Source organism: Tenrec ecaudatus, chromosome 15 (genome assembly GCF_050624435.1).
Source record: "Tenrec ecaudatus isolate mTenEca1 chromosome 15, mTenEca1.hap1, whole genome shotgun sequence".
Lineage (NCBI taxonomy): Eukaryota > Metazoa > Chordata > Mammalia > Afrosoricida > Tenrecidae > Tenrec > Tenrec ecaudatus.
The window spans coordinates 97785605-97805629 of NC_134544.1; the positions used below are offsets into that span (position 1 = coordinate 97785605).

The 20025-nt window shown below is 41.4% G+C and overlaps 1 non-coding gene across 1 annotated transcript; it reads right to left on the minus strand.

Annotated features, from left to right (window-relative positions):
- Positions 1 to 13934: 13934 nt before the first annotated feature.
- On the minus strand, positions 13935 to 14041 carry LOC142428329 (U6 spliceosomal RNA). The gene has a single exon (XR_012780251.1). It is a non-coding gene; the product is annotated as a U6 spliceosomal RNA (small nuclear RNA).
- Positions 14042 to 20025: the final 5984 nt, after the last annotated feature.

Below are 20025 nucleotides of genomic sequence, written 5' to 3' on the forward strand. Positions count from 1 at the left end.
GATGGCTTCAGCGTTCAACTCCATAGGGCACTTGTATGTACATATAATTCACATCCATGAATGCATTTTTTATCTACATCAGGTATAAATAAGAGGAAACCTGAAGAATTTGACAGAGCCACACACCAGCATAGCTCATCTGCTCATCTGAAATGTGGTCTGGAATCCTGATGGCTAGTGGGGGTGAATCTCATGATCTCATGATGTGGTTTGACAGCTGGTCATGACTGGTACAGATGTATCCATTTATACTCGACCCCTATAATTTCACTGACTTCATAGATGAGATCTGACAAAATCAGCTTCTCATGGACTAATACTGACCAATCAAGGGGTCATTCCTCTGTGTCTGTGATGAGGTAGAGTGATGTTTCACTGACTCACTGGGGTGGGTGTGGGGGAAGTCTTACTCATTTTACTATATCATCTTCACTATTACTACTTATGGAATGAGTGTGTTTTCATAAATAGTCAGCTATATCTTCCATGAACTTATTCTTTCTTACTCAGTTAAAATAACGTATACCAAAATATTATTTCAATAGGCGTAATTTGCTTACTTCCTCTTTTCACATAAAAACCAGCACACAAAACGTAACATAAGAAAAATTGAAAAACAACCAATTGAATAATACAAAAGTGTGCAAACTATTAAGAAAACATTCACAACCAAGCAATACAATATTTGAAATATAAGGAAATATTAATTTATCACCGTAAGTCTGACAGTATTCCCTAAATAAATTTAATTAATTTGCAAGATATGTTAAAGATACATTGGCAAGATTAACATAAGTTGTAAAATTTAATTTAAAAAATAGCATCAATGTTGTGAAAAAGATTGGCAAGATGCCATAAGATTAGGACATATCTCTACAAACTCAGAAATTTTCTAGAGTGCAGTACCTATTTTCTGGGAAAAAAATCCTTCCTTGCCTGAATGGTCCTAAAACAATTCAAGTGCGTAGGGCTCATGGAAACTCAGCAATCATTGGAGGCTCCTCATTTCAAGGCCAGGGCATTGGTTTCTCAGGTTTCAACTCAAAGAACCTAGGCACAAAGCATAAGGGTCGATCAAATGTAGATCAGTTTCCCTGTGCTGGACGATGGAACACCCCATACTATCTATCCACTCATACCTCTATAATGTGTAATCACGTGGAGATAATCACAACTCTCTGCCCACATACAAGCTCTAGGCCCTCTCTGGACCCCTGCCCCTCCATTTCCACTCTGGACACCTGCTCTTTCTCTCTTCGTCTGACTCCTCCTCCTCTGAGTCAGGCATCTATTCCGTATTCTGCAATGTGAGCCATGGATGCACTGATGCTGAGAGTCCTTCCATGCACCCATCAGAGAACTGAAGTGAATTGGCATATCGAAAGTCATCCAAAATCTGGAGGAGGTCTATTTAGAGGGGCATGGCTTCATTCTGCTTACCTGAATCAGAAGCTACTGAACCCATGTATTTGAAAAAACAAAAACCAAATAAAACAAAAATGTAAATTAAAAATTTATAAATTTCTAGAGATTGAGTACTGTTTGCTGTGACAGTGTGAAACTATTGGGGCCAGTCATTAGTGAAGCACCACATTTTGTGGGCTTTGACTATAAAACCCCTCCAGATTTTTACGTGAACTTTCAAAATAAGCCCTGGGTTTCAGACACTGGAGAGGGAGACTTTTATCAACTCAAAAGATTTCTCACCAGCGGAAGGTCAATTCCATTGACTTTTCATATCTGGAGGTAAAATATTTTCCCTATCAACCACACACCCCATATCTTACCCATGAGACCTAAGTGTGAGGGTATAGTGAACAAGTATTAAAAGATCCAAGATAAAGAAAGGAGATACTGCAATGAAGTAAAGGAACACGGACAGGCCAAACTATAAACTACACCACAGGCATGAAGGTCAGAGTCTTACTGCCCAGGTGCTATAAAAGATTCAGCCTCAATCAGAAGAACACACAGAAAACTCCCTGTTCTCCCACTTCATCACCATGTAGATTCCCAGCATCACAATCCTGCATTACAATTTAGAGTGGGAAGAATCTGCTCCTCTGTGGAGAAAACAAAACAAAACAAATTACATATAGCAAACATAGCTATAGTCTAACCCTTGCCAGGTTAGCACGAATCCCCACAAAACTTAGTTTCCCACAAAACTTAGTTCTGAAAAATGTTTCTACCTCAAAGAAACACTCATTATTAAGATAAATTTTCATTTATCTGAATACGCCCATCACATTTGTAGGCTGATTTTCTGTGTTGCCATACCTCAAATTTAACTCATTAGTCTTATTGAAGGTTTTTAAATTTTATTTTACATTGAAAACTGAACTGAGTATTTTTTCAATGTCTTGTCCAATCAGTATTCTTTACCAAATCGCTGTAGTTTGTCCAATAGAAGTGTGCAGGACACATGGTTCTAGAAATGGAGTGCTGTGTGAAAAAGAGCCCTTATTCATAGACGTGGAGACCGTGGGACAAAATTATTTGCAGAGCACATTGAAATCTGCAAACGAAGTGAAAAGACTACAATGGATGGATGGATGGATTTTGATAAGAGTAGTACGAACCCCCAGTAAATTGATTTTAAAAAAGAAGAAAAGAAATGTCTAGGAAATGATTGTGACATATGTACAAATGTTCTTGATACCATTGATGTATGGGTACAAGAACTGTAAGAGTCCTCAATAAAATTTATTCTTTTTTAAAAAAATAGTGAGGAGACTTAGAGATGATCACATTCTAATAGAGAATAAGTCAAGTGTAGCAATGAATAAAGAAAACATAAATAGCAATTAAGTAATTTCAAAATATAATGAAATTAGTATGTGAAGCCAGAGGCCTCAGGATAATCTGCCAAGTTTAAAAGACAAAATGAAAATTATTTATGATACCTAAGATGTATCATAAAGAGCAAACTTGTCATTATCCAAAACAGTTGACTAGGACTAGAATTCAGATTAGGAGCACCAGGAAGAAACATGTGGTTAATATCTTATAGAGAGAGTCCAGACTGCATCACATTTGAGAATGACATGTTGTTTTGTATATGTACCGTCCATTTTGACTAAAGATCACTCTTAATAGAGACTGGAACTGCCCCCATAGGGATCTCTAAACTGTAATCTTTTTGGACACCAATTGTCAGTTTAACTGTGCAAGGGACCTGCTCACCTTTCAAAAAGCATCCACGATCTTGAACTTTGTGTCGCCAGGGATTGCTACATCATCACTTACAACTGTGTAGAGAAACACAGTTTACAAAAACGTTTAATTGGCATGTATAAGGTTTAACTGTAAGCAAGGGTTTTTCCATCTCAATCCTATCACCCACCTAATCTGGGTTGAGAGCAGTAACCTCTATTAACAGGAAATTAATCTCTATTAAGCAGTAAATAAAGGGAGAACATGCTTTCTGTGATGTCCATAAAGATGACTTCATTATTTTCATTTCTTTTTTTTAGTATTACACCTCTCTTTCATTTATATTCATGCTTATGCAAAATGAACCACATAGTATATTTGAACATATGAAAACTGTCTTGTCTATCACACTATTAATTATAAAAGTTTATAAGAGAACATGTGTTCACATTCTATTGAAAAAACAGAGTTGTTGGTCCTAGTTAGAATACGAAAATGAAAGTACCATTGCCATGTTCACACTGTAAATCCAACATTCATTATAGAATGTATAATAAATAGAAAGTGTAGACAAGAGTCTTAAATGACTTCAGGGTATGTAATAAAATTCCCAGAAAAGGATAGAGGCATGGGTCTTAAACAGAATTGGAAGTTGTCTCATATGTGAATGTCAGTAGGTTGAGAAATACCCAACTCAATGTAATCAATAGAAGAAATATATCCCTAACATCTATACATATGGTAAGAGGGAAAACAAATAAAAAAACTAGGTTTTCTACATAAACATCTATCAAGAGTGTGCCAGGCCTAAGAATGGCCTGCTATTTTGTCAAACTACAGTGCACACAAAGGACCACGGAACCCATCACCTGCATTATGCAGAGATATCAAACCAAAAGAGGAAGCCCCACTTAAAATGAGGAGCACAAGAAATAGTCTGTCATCTCTAGAGGAGAATTTTCCAATTAGAACACCAATGGTAATGCTGAACCTGCCTTGAAATGCACAACAGTTCATATAATTTCTGCTCAACATACCCCCCTTCTCCTTCCCTCAGGATCATAGTCTTCCAAAAGTTGAGGGAAAAATAGAAAACTTTTTACTTTTTAATTACATTTCTCAGTGAACTATTTGAAACTCAATTATCCTACTCTCATAGATTAAAGTTCTCTCTTCCCTGGCCTCCTCAGAATGGTATGATTTACCTTTAAAATAGAGAGCCAAGAGGTCATTTCCTGGCAATATTCAGAAAAAAGAATAAGATTTTCTATTCTGTCATTTTTCATCTGCAAATTAATACACATTTTCCTCCTGTCATCATTTATATTCAAGGAATATATAGAGATAATAGTGTATAAGTTTATTAGCTCAAAAAAAGTAGATTAGCTTAATTCTGGATAATTACATGTTACTACTGAAAACGTTCTCTGAAGATCAATTTAATAATAATAATAAGCCACCATTTCTGGTAGGTATAGGGGACCTATGGGTGGGTCTCATTGATTAATAGCTAATATCATTCCAACATTTCCCAAAAATGCCAAGTACAAGAATTTAAAAATAATTACTAAACAATCCTGTATAATAAGTAGTCTACTTACATCAGACTGTAAGCTAATGTTCACTTTCGATGAGGCAAGATAAATGATTTCTAACAAAAGCTGCCTCTGCAATCATTATATTAGAAATAATTATTATGAAAAATATATAGATAGGTCCTAGTAAATGGCAAAATATTTCCAAGACAAAGTTTAATAACAAAAATAAGGGAGGGATTGGCACATTTAATATAAATACTGAACACATTGTGATAGAATTCTAATAATGCTGGCTTCAGGGAATAACACACTTTATTGAATGAGACTTTTTGGAAAATCAGGGATCAATTCTTCAGTTATTTAAACTGTTCTACTTGAAGACCAAAAACGCGTGGTTCAATATACAAAATAGTTATCAACACAGCTCATTTTAAAGAGCAAAACACGCATCAAATGACATTTCTGCAGTTATATTCTCACTGCAGGATCGTGTAGAATATGCACCTTTTTCTAACTTTGGGTTAAAATATCTACAAGACTGTGGTCTTCGAGGCCTTATTCCATCTGCCAGTTCTTGCCGATCCTCAGGAGACAGTAGATGCTCTCTCATTCCACTCATCACCATCTTAAGGCAATCAGGGTTGTCTTGAATGAGGGGTTCAACTGGGACGGTTTTACACCAGAAATTCTTGGAGATGAGAGGAAATCTGACGTTAGCGAGGACATCAATCATAAAAAGCTGGCGATTCGGCGCATCATGTCTCAGTCCCCTGACGGCAGCATCATAAACCTGCTCCTCTGTGCTCACGGTCAGGGGTCCTGATTGAGCAGACATGTTACTCGCTGAGCATCAAGTTAGAGAAACTCCTCAGTTTTGTAAACGTCAGTGAAATGCTGGTGAATAAAGGCGTGTACAGTGGCTTTCAACTCAGGACAGTCTAGACACGCTGCTAGAACGCTTAGACCAAGACAGTTTAAAGCATCCACTTGCTCTTTCAAAAAATCAACACACATGTTCTTCACAGGCTGAATCTGGTACTGGTTTGCTGCATCCAACAGAGACTGCACATTGTTGCTATTCATGGTTGCTATTCACAGTGTAAGCATATTCCACCAGGTGTTCAATAATGTCAGGTCAGTGTCTTTGAGTTCTACGTCAAAGGACTTTGATTCCAGCGTGTCAGTTGTGAACATGACATTAAATACTGGCCTGGCTGCAGCCAGGACCACACGATGAGTAGGGATCTCTCTTTCCTGATCCATGAGAGTCACATCACACAAAGTTCTCCGTCTTCACATGTCATTCATGACCGCCATGGAGCCCGCCAACAATTTCGCTTCTTCCCAAGCGGCAGGTTTCTTCTCGGTTTTTCTCCTGCTACTCCGCGCCACCCTAGAGGCTGACATCCTGCCTGAGCTCGGCTCTCGTCCAGGGCTCCCCGGGCCGGGCCTGGTGTGGACTGTGGTCTGCGGACTGAGTCTTTGCAGCTGCAGTCTCAGCCGCAGGTGTGGGCCCTTTAGCAGGGACCGCCTCTTCCTGGCTCCTCCCCAAGCCCCGCCCCAGGCGCGCCAGGCCCCGCCCACCCCACCAGGCACCTGTGTTGGTGCAGCAGCAGAAATGGGCGGGACAAAAACTGCCTTGAGAGGAAGTGAAGGCAGAGACCCTACTCCTCCCTGACCCTGCCAGCTCCTCCCACCCCGGGTCACGCCCAGAAAGGGCCGGAAGTGGCGGTATCTTATTCCGAACTCCAGTTCATGGCAAGGCTCCTACTGTCCATGCTCTGCTCGCGGTGCCAGAGAAGCGCTCACAGCCTGAGCACCTTGTTGCCGGCGCTCCCAGGTGGGAGGATCTGGGATCGGGGACGTGCGAGTGGGCAGAGGCTATTTTAGGGTGCCCCTGCTGCACACAGCAGTCCTGCTGACTAGGGTGCAAGCGCCCTTTCTCTCCCCAGGAGTCCTGCCAGCGCTTCTCTTGGTGAGAGATGGGCGGCTGTCCCCGAGGCCGGTCCTATTTCCCCACTTTCGGATTGGTTGGGGTTCATGGTGGGATTCCCTGTTGGAGAAAGGGGATCTGGCCTTGGGTTTTGGGCTTCAGGGTTCCCTGATTCTCTCTTTGCGGGTCTCCTAACCCCCTCCCTTGTTTCCTTCCACACAGCGGCGCCTCCTCCCGGAGACTCCTTGCGCCTCCTCAGCTCAAAGGTGAGCCCCAGGGTCCTGTTCTGCTGACCTCCCTCTGGACCCGACCAGACTCTGTTCTAGGTGCAAGATATCTTGCTGGTCCATAAGAGAAACGTCCTCCCTGGCTTTAAAATATTGATGGTGGGCTTTTTTCTTTATGTTTATATTTTTATCTATATATTACTACGTTTTATTTTTCCTTCCCACTAAAATTTGTTTCTGTTCGTTATCGTTTCTGTTGGGTTTCTCAGTTTGTGAAGCACAGGAGTGGATGCCTACAGATAAGAAATGATGGGAGGGTTTGTAGGGGATGTCTCGTTGGGGTGGGGGTGGGTGGTGTCTGAGTTGGGGAAAGGAAGGGGTTTTGGGGAGCAACGAATGAAGGAAGGAGGGAACTGAGCACTAGAACTAATGGTGATGACAGAAGTCATTTTAAAGGCGATTTAGTCATGGTGGGGAAAAAAACAATGTTGTGAAATTGATTGTTGTACTAATTGTACAGTTCTTGTGATGTTTGAATGGTTGAATTGTGGGATATGTGCATTAAGTGTCGCAAAGGGTATTCAAAAAGAAAAGGTCTCCATCATGAAAACTATCGAACTAAATAAACTATGCATGAGTCAAAAACCAAAGCGAAACAATCAAACAAAAAATTAGGTAGTACCAATGTGTTTGACTTCTTTCTCTGGAATGAAAATGGAAGTGGCCCTGAAACAGGCCCTTGGGTTTTGAACGTTGTGAGGCTGAAGGTCAATTTACTTGGAGCTGGTGTAGTGGGCGTTGGCCCTGGTGCCCTCGGCCATGGCGCGCTTGGCCAACTGTCCAGGTAGTAGCAGGTGCACAGCTGTCTGGATGTCCCAGGCGGTGATGGTCGAGCAGTTCGGAATATGTAGTTGAGGTGCCTGGTGGGTGATGTGCACGAAGGTGTCATTGGTTTGTGAGTTCACGATGCCCATGGCCCTGGACGAGATGCTGGAGTCCGCGTGGAGCTACTTGAGCACCTTGTGCACATACACAGAGTAGGTCACCTCACTCCTTCGCTGGCATTTCTTACTGTGCTTCCTTTGAGCCATAGCTGCAGCCTCCTTGGGGCCCCTCCTCGGGCAGGCAGGGACTTAGTGGGGTCAGGTGGGTTGTTTGACTGGGACAGTACACCTGGAAAAGGTAACGCAGGCGTGCTAAGGCGAGCTCAGGGAGGACAGAAACTCTTGTGGAGCAGAAGGGCAAAAGTTTGCTTAATCTTAATTTTCAGTACGAATACAGACCATGAAAGCGGGGCCTAACGATCCTTCTGACCTTTGGTTTTTAAGCAGGAGGTGTCAGAAAAGTTATCACAGGGACAACTGGCATGTGGTGGCCAAGCATTCACAGTGACGTCACGTTTTGTTCCTTTGATGTCAGCTCTTTCTATTGCTGTGAAGCAGAATTCACCAAGCATTGGATGATTCACCCTCTAATGGGGAACGTGAGCGGAGTTTAGACCTTCTTGAGACATATTAGTTTTACCCTAATAGGGATGTGTTGTTACCATGGTAACCCTGCTCAGAAAAAGAGGAACTGCAGGTTTTCATTGGGTGTGTGTGCTTAGTTGAGGAGCCAATGGGACGAAGCTGCCTTCTCTGGGATTAAGACAGACTCTTAAACTGCAGGGAGGATAGGACACGGCCAGGGAGCCTCCATTGGGCTTGGATAACCTCCAACTCTGCTGGCCTGGGCTATGGCTGTCTGTGGATGCCAGTCCCCACTATGCGCTGGGACCAAAACGGTAGCAGCCCCCTCACCTGCCTGTCACACACCTCGTGTTAGTGGTGATCCTGGTGCTAGAACATTGGTAGACAATCTGCTTTTGGTCAGGGTTTCCTATGGAGCAGGGCAGCTCCCTCCCTGTGATCTATTGCTGCCTTAACAGGGCCTTCCAGTTGACCTCCCAAGTGGCGACAAGAAAAATAAGTCCCCACTCGGTCCCAGTGGAAGGGGACAAGGCTCCTAATGGAGGTGCCCAAGGCGCATGTACACATCGGAGCATCTCCAGCCAGTTGCCGGAATGGGACTCCTGGTCGAGCTCCCATATAGTGGTGAGAAAAATGACTAATCCCCACCTGATGCCAGTCCATCCACCTTTTGCAGCAGGAGCAGCCTGCGGTCTCAGGTGAGGGCAACAGGAACATTGATAACAGGTTATTTCTGGTCTCCTAGAAAGTATTAGTAAGTGTTCTTTCAAAACTATTGTTATGTGTGAACCCAATAACTTGTACTTAAACAAACAAAAAAAAACAAGGAAAAAATGTTTATTCATCCTATGCGAATAATGTAGTCTCTAGATGCCAGAATCTTTAATTTTCATCTATCTTACAGTTAGTCTGGAAGGGTCTCATGAAATTTTATTTTGATTTAATTGCCCATCGACCTTTAAAGCAGCCTGAAACCCACTCAACTCTCATTAGTTCCTTGTTCTGCTGGATCCTTTGATCCTCCAGCTGACCCCTCAATGTAGAGGCCTATATGATTTACACTTCCCTTGAAAGACAAAATGTCACTTACGACCGATGACTGTGTGCTGTCCTTACCCTAGAGCCCACATTCATGAAAATACTCTGCCATATGGCGGCCCGTGTGGAGCTTAGAGAATTGCTTCAGCTCGCCTCCAAAAGAATGGTATATTGAGGGGTAGGAAGTCCTCACTGATTTTCTTGTCACCTTGTTTGTTCCTTTTTTTTAACTAAAGAAACTTCTTCCCATTTTTAATAAGAGAAATAATAACTTTGTAAAAATAACTAGCACACTAGCATGTCTTTATGCAGGCCTTGGGTGTTTATTTGTGGTTTCTGGGGCTGTTGTCATATTAGCTGTCATTGAGTCAGTTCCATCTCACAGGCACTGAGTGAACAACAGAACAAAGCACTACACTCTCCTGTGCCAACCTCACAATTTAGGATGAACCCATTTTTGCAGTCACTTTGTTAATCCAATCAATAGAGGGATTCCTATTTTTCACTGCCCCTCCACTTTATCCAACTTAACATCCTACTCCAGGGACTGTTCTCTTGATAACTTGTCCAAAGTATCTAATACGAACTTTCACCATCTTTACCGCTAAGTAGCCCTCTGAAATTGCTTATCTGATATTACTTCTGCCAAGACAGACTTGTTTGTACCATCGCTATTCATGGTACTTGGGGTGTTCTTGGCCAGAAATACAACTCAACTACATTGATTATTCTTCTGCCTGCCTAATTCAGTGCCCATCTTTCGCATGCAGAGGAAGCCATTGACAATAGCATGTTTTAGTCAAGTGAACCCAATTCTCAAGGTAATATCTTTTTAAAAATCATTTTATTGGGGGCTCGTACAATTATTATCACAACCCATACATACATCCATTGTGTCAAGCACATATGTGCATTTGTTGCCACCATCATCCTCAAAACACTTGCCTTCTACTTGAGCCCTTAATATTGGCTGCTCATTTTCCCCCTCCCTCCCCATTCCCCCTTACCTCATGAATCTTTCATAATTTATAAATTATTATTTTGTCATATGTTTTACTGTCTGTTGTCTCCCCCCACCCCCGCCCTCTTCTCTGCTGTCCATCCCCTAGGGAGGAGACTATACGTAGATTCTTGTAATCAGTTCCCCCTTTCTACCTCACATTCCCTCCACACTCCAGGCATCGCCACTCTCACTACTGGTCCTGCAGGAGTCATCTGTCCTGGATTCCCTGTGTTTCCAGTTGGTATCTATACCAATGTACATCCTTTGGTCTAGCCAGATTTGTAAGGTAGAATTGGGATCATAATAGTGGAAGGGAGGAAGCATTTAAGAACTAGAGGAAAGTTATATGTTTCATCGTTGCTACCCTGTACCCTGACTGGCTCATCTCTTCCCCATAACCCTTCAGTAAGGTGTGTCCAATTGGCTACTGATGGGCATTGAGAGTCCCCTCTGCACTCACTCACATTTACAATGATATGATTTTTTGTTCCTTGATGCTTGCTTGATACCTGATCCCTGTGACAGCTTGTGGTCACACAGGCTGATGTGTTTCTTCCATGAGGGCTTGTGTTGTTTCTGAACTAGACGGCCACTTGTTTATCTTTGAGCCTTTAAGACCCCCGATGCTATGTATTTTTATAGCCAGGCACTATTAGCTTTCTTCCTCAATGTAATATATTTCCAGCACTGTAAAGAGGTGTTATTCCCCTGTTTCATCCAATGTAATGTAGCTGTAGTTCTCTTGACTGTTACTATCACCATTTGGGGTGTTTTGGGGGGATTTTTTTTCACAAACTAACTTTTTCTGGAAGGACTTAAAATTACTCAAGCTTAGATTAAGAATGTTGATCAAGGTAGGATTCAGACCATGACAGTGTGTGTGTGGGCAGGGGGAGGGTGGGAGCTTTTTGGAACTAGAGGAAAGTTGTAGTTTTCATCGTTTCTACATCGTACCCTGACTGGTTTGTCTCCTCTCCAAGACCCTTCTGTAAGGGGATATCCAGTGGCCTACAAATGGGCTTGCAAGTCTGGCTAGACCAGGTGATGTACACTGGTACACATGGGAACTGGAAACATAGGGAATCCAGGTCAATGATCCCCTAGGGACCTGTGGGGTGAGTGGTGATACCGGGAGGACTTTGGGAGGGTGGGTTGGAAGGAGGAACTGATTTCAAGGATCTACATGTGGCCTCCTCCCTGGGGACCAGACCACCGAAAAGTGGATGAAGGGAGACGTGGGACAAAGCAAGATATGACAAAATAATAATTTATAAATTATCAAGGGTTCGTGAGGGAGGGGCCAGTGGAGAGGGTGGGAAAAATGAGGACCTGATGGCAGGGGCTTGGGTGGAAAGCAAATATTTTGAGAATAATGAGGGCAATGAATGTACAAATGTGCTTTACACAATTGATGTATGACTGGATTGTGATAAGAGTTGTATGAGCCCCTAATAAAATGATTTTTTTAAAAAGAAAGAATGCTGATCAAGTAGGTCCAACCTTGTTCTTTAACCAGCCTGCCTCAGAGCTCTGAGATTGAAACCTGGACTTAAGACCTAGGGGAATGGTGAGCCTTATATTCCAGATATTTATGACGACTGGGCATGACAGAGTCAAAGATAAATTGTGTATTTTTCTAGTAGCCTGACTTGCATGTTAGTTTTATAGGGGCACAAACATACACCCCTGTCAAATAACTGCCACTTCACAACTCCCTGACTAAGAAACTCTCGGGGGGTTGAAAAGGGCAATGCCAATGACATCAATCTAGGATATCCGACTAGCCACATCAGGCTAATGTCTCCCTACTTTATCACAGCTTAGCCTCTTCCCGTCACATTCATTTTGTGTTCCTACCCCTCCAGGCTCCTGGTCGAGCAAGTTTCACAAGTGGTGCCAAGATACTAGCTTTTTCTCTCTCCCTAGAAATCCAAAACTATGGGTGAGATGTGGGTGTTATAGTGAGATAATCAGGGAAAAGGATAAAAACATGTAAAGGGGAAGAAACTGTTGGTAGAAAGGTACACAGATAGTATCAGCACTGAAATAATTGATCACACCTCATAATTCTGTAAATTTTTAAAGTACATTGTAAATGTTTTTATAGCAATAAAACTAGCATAAGAATATTGTAGCATTGAGTTTATTGACTTTGGCTTGAAAACAGATTCTTCCTGAAAATTCACCTATTTTGATAACAAATTAAAGTGTGTGGGTTCCTCTATGAAGTCAACCTTTCAAAACCTAGGCCAACGCTCAACTTAAGCATTGAACTCCCAAGGCTATACAGTAATCCAGGGTCTAATTGCCTTTCAGGAAGACCTGGAATCCATTCATCCTCTGAGACTAGGAGATACCTGCTTCCATTACATGAATGTCAATGAAGGGGACCTGACGAAGAGAAGAATGGACTCTATTAGCATAGCGTGGGCTCTGTCTTTAAAACAAATACCTCAGGTTGAATCCTAATCTTCAGCTCAGGGGCACAGGGTGGGCACTCCTTAGGGCAAGAAGTGCAGGCCAACAACCTGACATACCTAAGTGATCACTCCTCTTCTCTTTCAGGTTGCAGATTTGCCACACATACCAAAATGCAGGCCAGTCTAGGGAGCCAGAAGCCTGGGACTGCTGTCTTGCACACTTAAGCATCACAAGGATTTGAACTTCTGAATGGTTGTGAACCAAATCTATTCACCTGACTGCAAATGTCCTAGTGTCTCTGCTTTTTATTTAGAGAGTGCATTGATTTTTATTCCAGAAGCTTGACTACAAAATGGTGAGTACTACAGAAACCTAGGGTATTTGCATTATACAAAGCAAGGTCAGGTAGTGATCGCTGGAAACCTGAGGTTAGATTATAAGGTAAAAGTGTGATGGGCGGGGCACAATGGATGGAGCTTTCTGAAGCTGTCTATTGCTATCAAATGCATATGTGGTTCCAAGCACTGGATAACTGTGATGGTCTTCCTTATGTGCCTTGAGGCTTGTTACATAAGGTATCAGCATCCCAGTTTGGGCCTTGGTTTTTTGAAATGTGTAATAAACTTCCTGAGTAGAGTCCAGATATAAAGGTCTACCAGAGGACATGAATTCTTAGCTCATCTAGAGTCACCATTGCTTCTTCACTACAGTTTTCTTTATTCCATCAGGCAGTGACATATTTTCTTTAGATTTTTTAAGATGGCAGATTTGGCTCCTACACTGTTGGACATATCTTCTCATGGCTTCATCAAAAGAATGAGTCTGTTTGAAATGTGTCCAGTTGGTCAATAAATGAGAATTCCTATTCCTTATATTTGTTTATGTTGATAAAAAGCCCTGAAGAAACATTCCTCACTGGTAATGTCCCTTTCTACAACAGATGAAATCCTTCCTAGGCTTGCAGTATCTTTACCTAGCCTTACATAATTAACACAATTATTGTGCTATTATTAAAAACACAGCCACTGAAGGTGGTTTATTTTGCTTGAACTTTTTTTAAAAAACAAATAATTGTGTCTCTTCAGAGGATCCCATTCATAACATATCCCATGTATTGAGGTTGATACCTCATCATCTTTACTTTTTTTTTTTAATATGGAATGCTTCACGAATTTGTGTGTCATCCTTGTGCAGGGGCCATGCTAATCTTCTCTGTATCGTTCCAATTATAGCACATGTGTTGCCGAAGCAAACACCATCTTTGCTTTTTAATAGCATTTGTCCTGTACTTCTTCCAAGAGACCAAAAACAAAAGATACAAACTCATTGCCATAGAAATGATTCCAACACAGAGTAACTTTAAAGTTGTGGGTAGAGCTGCCCCAGAGGTTTCTTGCACTGTAACTATGTATGGGCATAGAAACTTTGTCTTTCTCCAGTGAAATGACTGATACTTTCAAAGTACTGACCCAGGAGTTAGCTCACTGTACTACCATTGCTCCATTATCCATGATAGGTTTGTGATAAGAATTGTACGAGCCCCCTAGAAAATGATTAAAAAAAAAACATCTCTTAATTTTCAATGAGAATTCTGCAACAGGTCTTTTTGAAGATATTATTACTTATTTTAAAAGGGACACCACTAACTTCCTTTTCTATCTCTTCATTCAGGAACATATCACTTCACATGCTCATTGTTTTTTATCCATCTTTAGATACAGCTTGATGGCACTTTTGAAGATATCACAGAAGCCCACATTTTATTTAGTCTGTTAATCCAGAGACCACAAATCTGGGATGATTTCTAAGTTCAGCCCCTTCAAGTGTCTTGTGAATAACTGCCGGCCTGCCTTTAGGAGAACACAAGTAGGTGATGATACTGGTAGTATAATCATTGAGCTTGTATTCCGTTAGTTTAACTAGTAAAATTCAGAACCATGAAAGGGAGGTCATCATGTGCTTCAATATTCTCAGTCCCTCTTCAATTCTTATTTGTCTCATTCATATGCAATCCTTGTATGAAAATCCTGTGTGAGAACTTTGTATGAATATCCTGTGTGAGAACTTTGTATGAATTTGTGTAACCATAGTTTTCCAGGATATAAGTAGCAATAGATATTGGTTTCAGCATATTTGTTAGTCTAGGTAGACTAGAGAAACAAATTCATAGACACTCACGTGTATAAGAAAAAAAGCTTTACATACAAGAACAATTGGGTACTAAGAAAACATCCGAGCCCAGTCCAGATCAAGTCCATAAGCCCAATATTAGCCCAGATGTGCAATACTAGTCCATAAATTCCTTGTTACACTCACACAGTCAAGTAATGATGGATGCAGGAAGATCACAGGCCAATGGGTGAAAAGCCTTGTAAATCCAGTGGCTGTAGAAGCACCGCAGCGCTGGCAGGGGTCTCCACATGGCTCCTATAACTCCCAGGGCTCTGGCTCCATCAGCCTTTCTCCATGTGGCTTGTCAAAAGCGATGTCTAGCGATGGGGAGAGGGCGGGGGTCCCACCCCCAGTGAGCTATTTGTCTCCTTAGTGCCTCCAAAGAGGTCATCAAGCTGCTGCCTAATTGACAGGCTAACCCCCACCCCTCTCACTCTTAAATATGTGCTTTTTGTTTTGTTTTTTTGGGGGGTTAGCTAAGTTCATTCATTTCAAACTCATAACAACCCTATACGCAAAAGAACAAACCAACGTACAATATTGAGTCATTTTCATTATGGTTCATAACTCTGAGCCCATTATTGAAGCTATTGTGTCATTCCATCTCCTCATGGGCCTTATTCTGTTTGACTGTCCTCTACTTTGCCAAGTATGATACCCTTTTCCAAGTACTGGGGTCTCTTGATATCAAGTTCAAAAATGTGAGATGAAGTACCATCATCCTTGTTTCTAAGGAATATTCTGGATGTACTACTCCAAGAAAGATTTGTTTGTTCCTTTAGCCAAACCAAAACCACTAGCATTAAGTCAGTGCTGACTCATAGCGACCGCCCTGTGAGTTTCCAAGACTGTAACGGTTTACAGGAATAGAAAGTCCAGTCTTTCTCCTGAGCAGCTTCTGCTGCTGGTGGTTCATCAGTTAACCTTTACTCTGCGATCCACATGGTTAGTTCCTTTGACAGTCCATGGTAATTCCAATATTCCTCAATAGCACCACAATTCACATGCAATGATTCTTTACTCTTCTTTACTCAATGCTCAACTTTCACAAGAATATGAAGCAAATGAAAATACCATCACTTGAGTTAAACTTGGTATGAAGACATATGGCAGTAAATTTAAGTAAAGACATGGTTACCCAATTTAACAATATTTTTGATGATTTGGATGTTGCCTGACCACACTAGAACGTTCCATTGTTTAAATATAGACTAATGTAGGTGTCATGAATCAGAAGAGATATGGCTCTGGTTTGTGGTGAATATTTTCATTAGCTATCTATTTACATAGTCATTTATCCTCCTTTCTGTCTGGCTGTTTGTTTCTCTCTCTCTCTCTGTTGATATCTGCTCTACCTATCACTGGGAATAAAAATGTCCTTGATTTGTGGCTGCATATAACTCCCAGAACAGGTTACACTCTTGTGTGGATTAAGAGAAGTCTGCAGTAGATAAAGTGAAGACTTCAGAAAAAAATCTGGGTTACCCTAAAAGCACTGTTAGCAGCATTCTTTGAGTGGGAGGAGCAGACCCAGAGGCCTCCCTTTATCCTGTTCAAGTTGATTTACAAATGCACCTCCAATATGCAAATACCTCTGGCAGCCACATGAAGCCACAGCACCCATATATGTAAATTCAAAATCCTCATCACTCTGGATAGCCTTTTGGGGTGTCATAAATCTTATCCACATGAACATGAAGCATGTGTGGGTTTTCCTTTCTGGTGGCAACTCTGGGAGGTGAGTGCTTCAGGGATTCCTACATGAAGTCTGGGGATACAACATCTGAGCACATGACTCTGTTTCTTTTCATCACCAGGTGTCCTGGCTCAGGTGCAGCTACAAGAGTTAGGCCCAGGAGTGGTGAAGCCCTCACAGACCTTGTCTTTCACCTGTGCTGTCTCTGGATTCTCTTTAAATAGCTATTATGTGCACTGGATTGCCAGGCTCCAGGAAAGGGCCTGGAGTGAGTTGAGGTAATAACATGATGGGAAAATATACTACAATCCATCTCTCCAGTCATGACTCAGCATCACCAAGGGCATTTCCAAGAGCCAACTTATTTATAACTCAGCTCTGTGAATCCTGAGTACACAGCCATGTAACACTGATGGGAAGTCTGTGTGAGCCCAGACACAAACCTCCCTGCAACAGGCCATGGTTCCAGGATATGCACGAGAGGAGTCAGGGATGCTTTCTGCTCAGAAGCTGCAGTTTCCCCCATGTTTTCAGCAAACCTCTAGGGATTATCATGTATACACTCTGGGGAATCTTCATGCATCTGAATGTATCTTCTTTTCATTGGAATGGGCTTTGTCTGTCTTTGACCATATATACAACAGAGTTCACAGTTATATGTCTTGATAAGATATGTCTGCAATTGACTGTACTAACTAGAATTATTTGTTGTCAAAGCCAGAGACATTCGAAAACACCAAACACCACCACAGAGTCTATGCCAACTCACAGTGATGCTATTGTGAGTTTCTGAGACTATAACTGTTTACAGGAGTAAAAAGCCCTCTCTTCCAGGGAACATCTGGTTATTTTAAACTGTATACGAGCAGATCTCAGCCCAAAGCATAACTACTTTACATAAGAGGGATCCTTAAAGAAACCTTAATGCAAGAAAAATTTCTCTTATGAATCTCAGAGTTTCTTTAAGCAATCAGACGTATTCATACATGCTCCCACATGTATATTTATGTAATAATGTTAACTTACAGTGACCTGGATAATATTGTATGTGTTGATAGTCTTAGGTACGCTTGAGTTGGCTTCAACTCACAGAGATCCTATGTGCAACACGATGAAATGCTGCCCGGACGTGCACTATGCGCACAATCATTCCTCTGTTTGGACTGATCACTGCAGCCATTGTGATATTCATCTCATTGATAGTCTCTCTCATTTGCATTGACATTTTACTTTACCAAGCACAAGACCATTCTCTGGGGACTAGTTCCTCCTGATGACATGACCAAATGAGTGCAATGAAGTCTTGCTCGAATGCTTCCATGAAATATTCAAGATGTTGGACAACAGAAAAGTGAGTGAAGCGAGATGTTGGACAGTGTAAGATATGACAAAATAATAATTTATAAATTATCAAGGGTTCATGACGGATGGGGAAGTGGGGGTAGAGGGGGGAAATGAGCTGATAACAAGGGCTCAAGTAGAAAGCAAACCTTTTGAGGATGATGGCAACAAATATACAAATGTGTTTCAGACAATGTATGTGTGTATGGATTGTGCTAAGAGTTGTACAAGCCTCCAATAAAAATATTTTTAAAAAAAGAAATATTCAAGATGTGTTTATGTGAAAACAGACCTGTTTGTCCTTCAGACCACTCATGATATATTTAATGGTATTCCCTAACACCATAACCCAAATGTATCAATTCTTCTTTGATATTTCTTACAGAGTTTGGGCCATAATTGGAGTCACTCTTAGTTTTCACAACTGCGGCAGCTGTTTCTGGCACTACAGATAGTGTCCGAGGTGCTTCTAAAATCATACAATTCATAAGGCAGCACCACACAATAAACTCTTAGGAGCAGAAAATGGCAATAGTGCTGACATTGAAGAAATCTATGTAATGTCTAAACATGGGGCAACAAGAAGATAAACATTCATCTGCAGAAATAAAGGTCGATGCATGTAAGTTATACTTAGATGAACCTGGACCACAAAATCATGTGGCACGATGATTAAATGCTCAACTTTTAGCCAAAAGGGTGGCAGGTCAAAACGAATCAGTGATTCAGTTTGTTAAAGACATGATTACTTTCTCCCATGAGTATTATGGATAAGAAAACCTTTATCAGACAGTTCTTCTCTTTCATGGAGGATCTAACAACCATCCTACACCCAAGCAACCTTGGGCGTTTAAAGTTCTATAAATGTTGACAAGACATTTTCAACCAACAATTAGCCAAGACACAGTGAGCTTCAGCATATGGGCAATGATCAAGACAGTGTATTCTGTTAAAAATTTCCCGTTGTTAGGTGTGTTTCCCACATAAAACATCTACCCTTTCCCCCTGACCTGAGAAGAACCTTGTATTTTGATTTGTTTTTTGATGCTGTTAAATGCCAGAGTGCATTCCAATTCTACATGATTCAATGGACAACAGAACTAAAGAATGCCTAGTTCAGCACCACAATCACAATGACTCTTTTTGAGCCCATTGTTACAGCCACCATGTCAATCCATCTCATGATGTAGCTTCTTCATTGATCCCCTACTTTATCATGGAGGATGTCTTTCTCAAGGGACTGGGATAATGATAATGTTGCACAAAAGAAAGTCTCACTATCCTTGATTCTAAGGAACTCTCTGGCTGTTTCACTCGAAACAGATGTTTGTTTTATTGAAAGCCTGTCCACGGTGCTTTCATCATTCTTGTCAACACCATAAGTCAAAGGTCATCAGTTTTTATGGCCTTCCTTATTCATATAATATTTAAAATTATAACTTGGCTTCTAAAAGTGACATTTAAGAAGTCCTGTAATATGAGCCTGTTGGTGCAGAGATATAAAGGGCTGTGGTGGCGCTATGGGATAAGATTTGCTTGCGCACCACAAGGTCAAGGATTCAAACCAGCCAACGGTTCCCCGAGTAAGATGACGTTGTTTATGCCTGTAAATAATTACAGTAAGAGAAAGCCTAACAAGTAGTTCTCAGTCCTCTAAGGTCCCCATTGAGTCAGAAGAGACACAATCATAGTGGTTTGGTTTTGGAGGAAGAGCTTGTTTCGGTTGCTTGCTACATTGGTTTTCCCTCAATGCGGAAGAATTTCTGGGGTGTTCATAGCGCTCAGACCTCAGAAACAATAAATTAATGCATACATTAGTGGGTGCATATGTTCAAATCAAACAATAATGCTGCACTGGAACTCATAATTTTGTAATTGCAAATATTGGAATCTATGGAGCCTACTAATTCAAGGTATGCCTGTGGGTCACATCACTCCCATCTGTGTCACCCAACTTATTTCAACAACCAGCTTACTTTCTGGTGGAGCTGTGGTGCCTGCGCATTAGCATACTGTTCATAGTCCCTCACT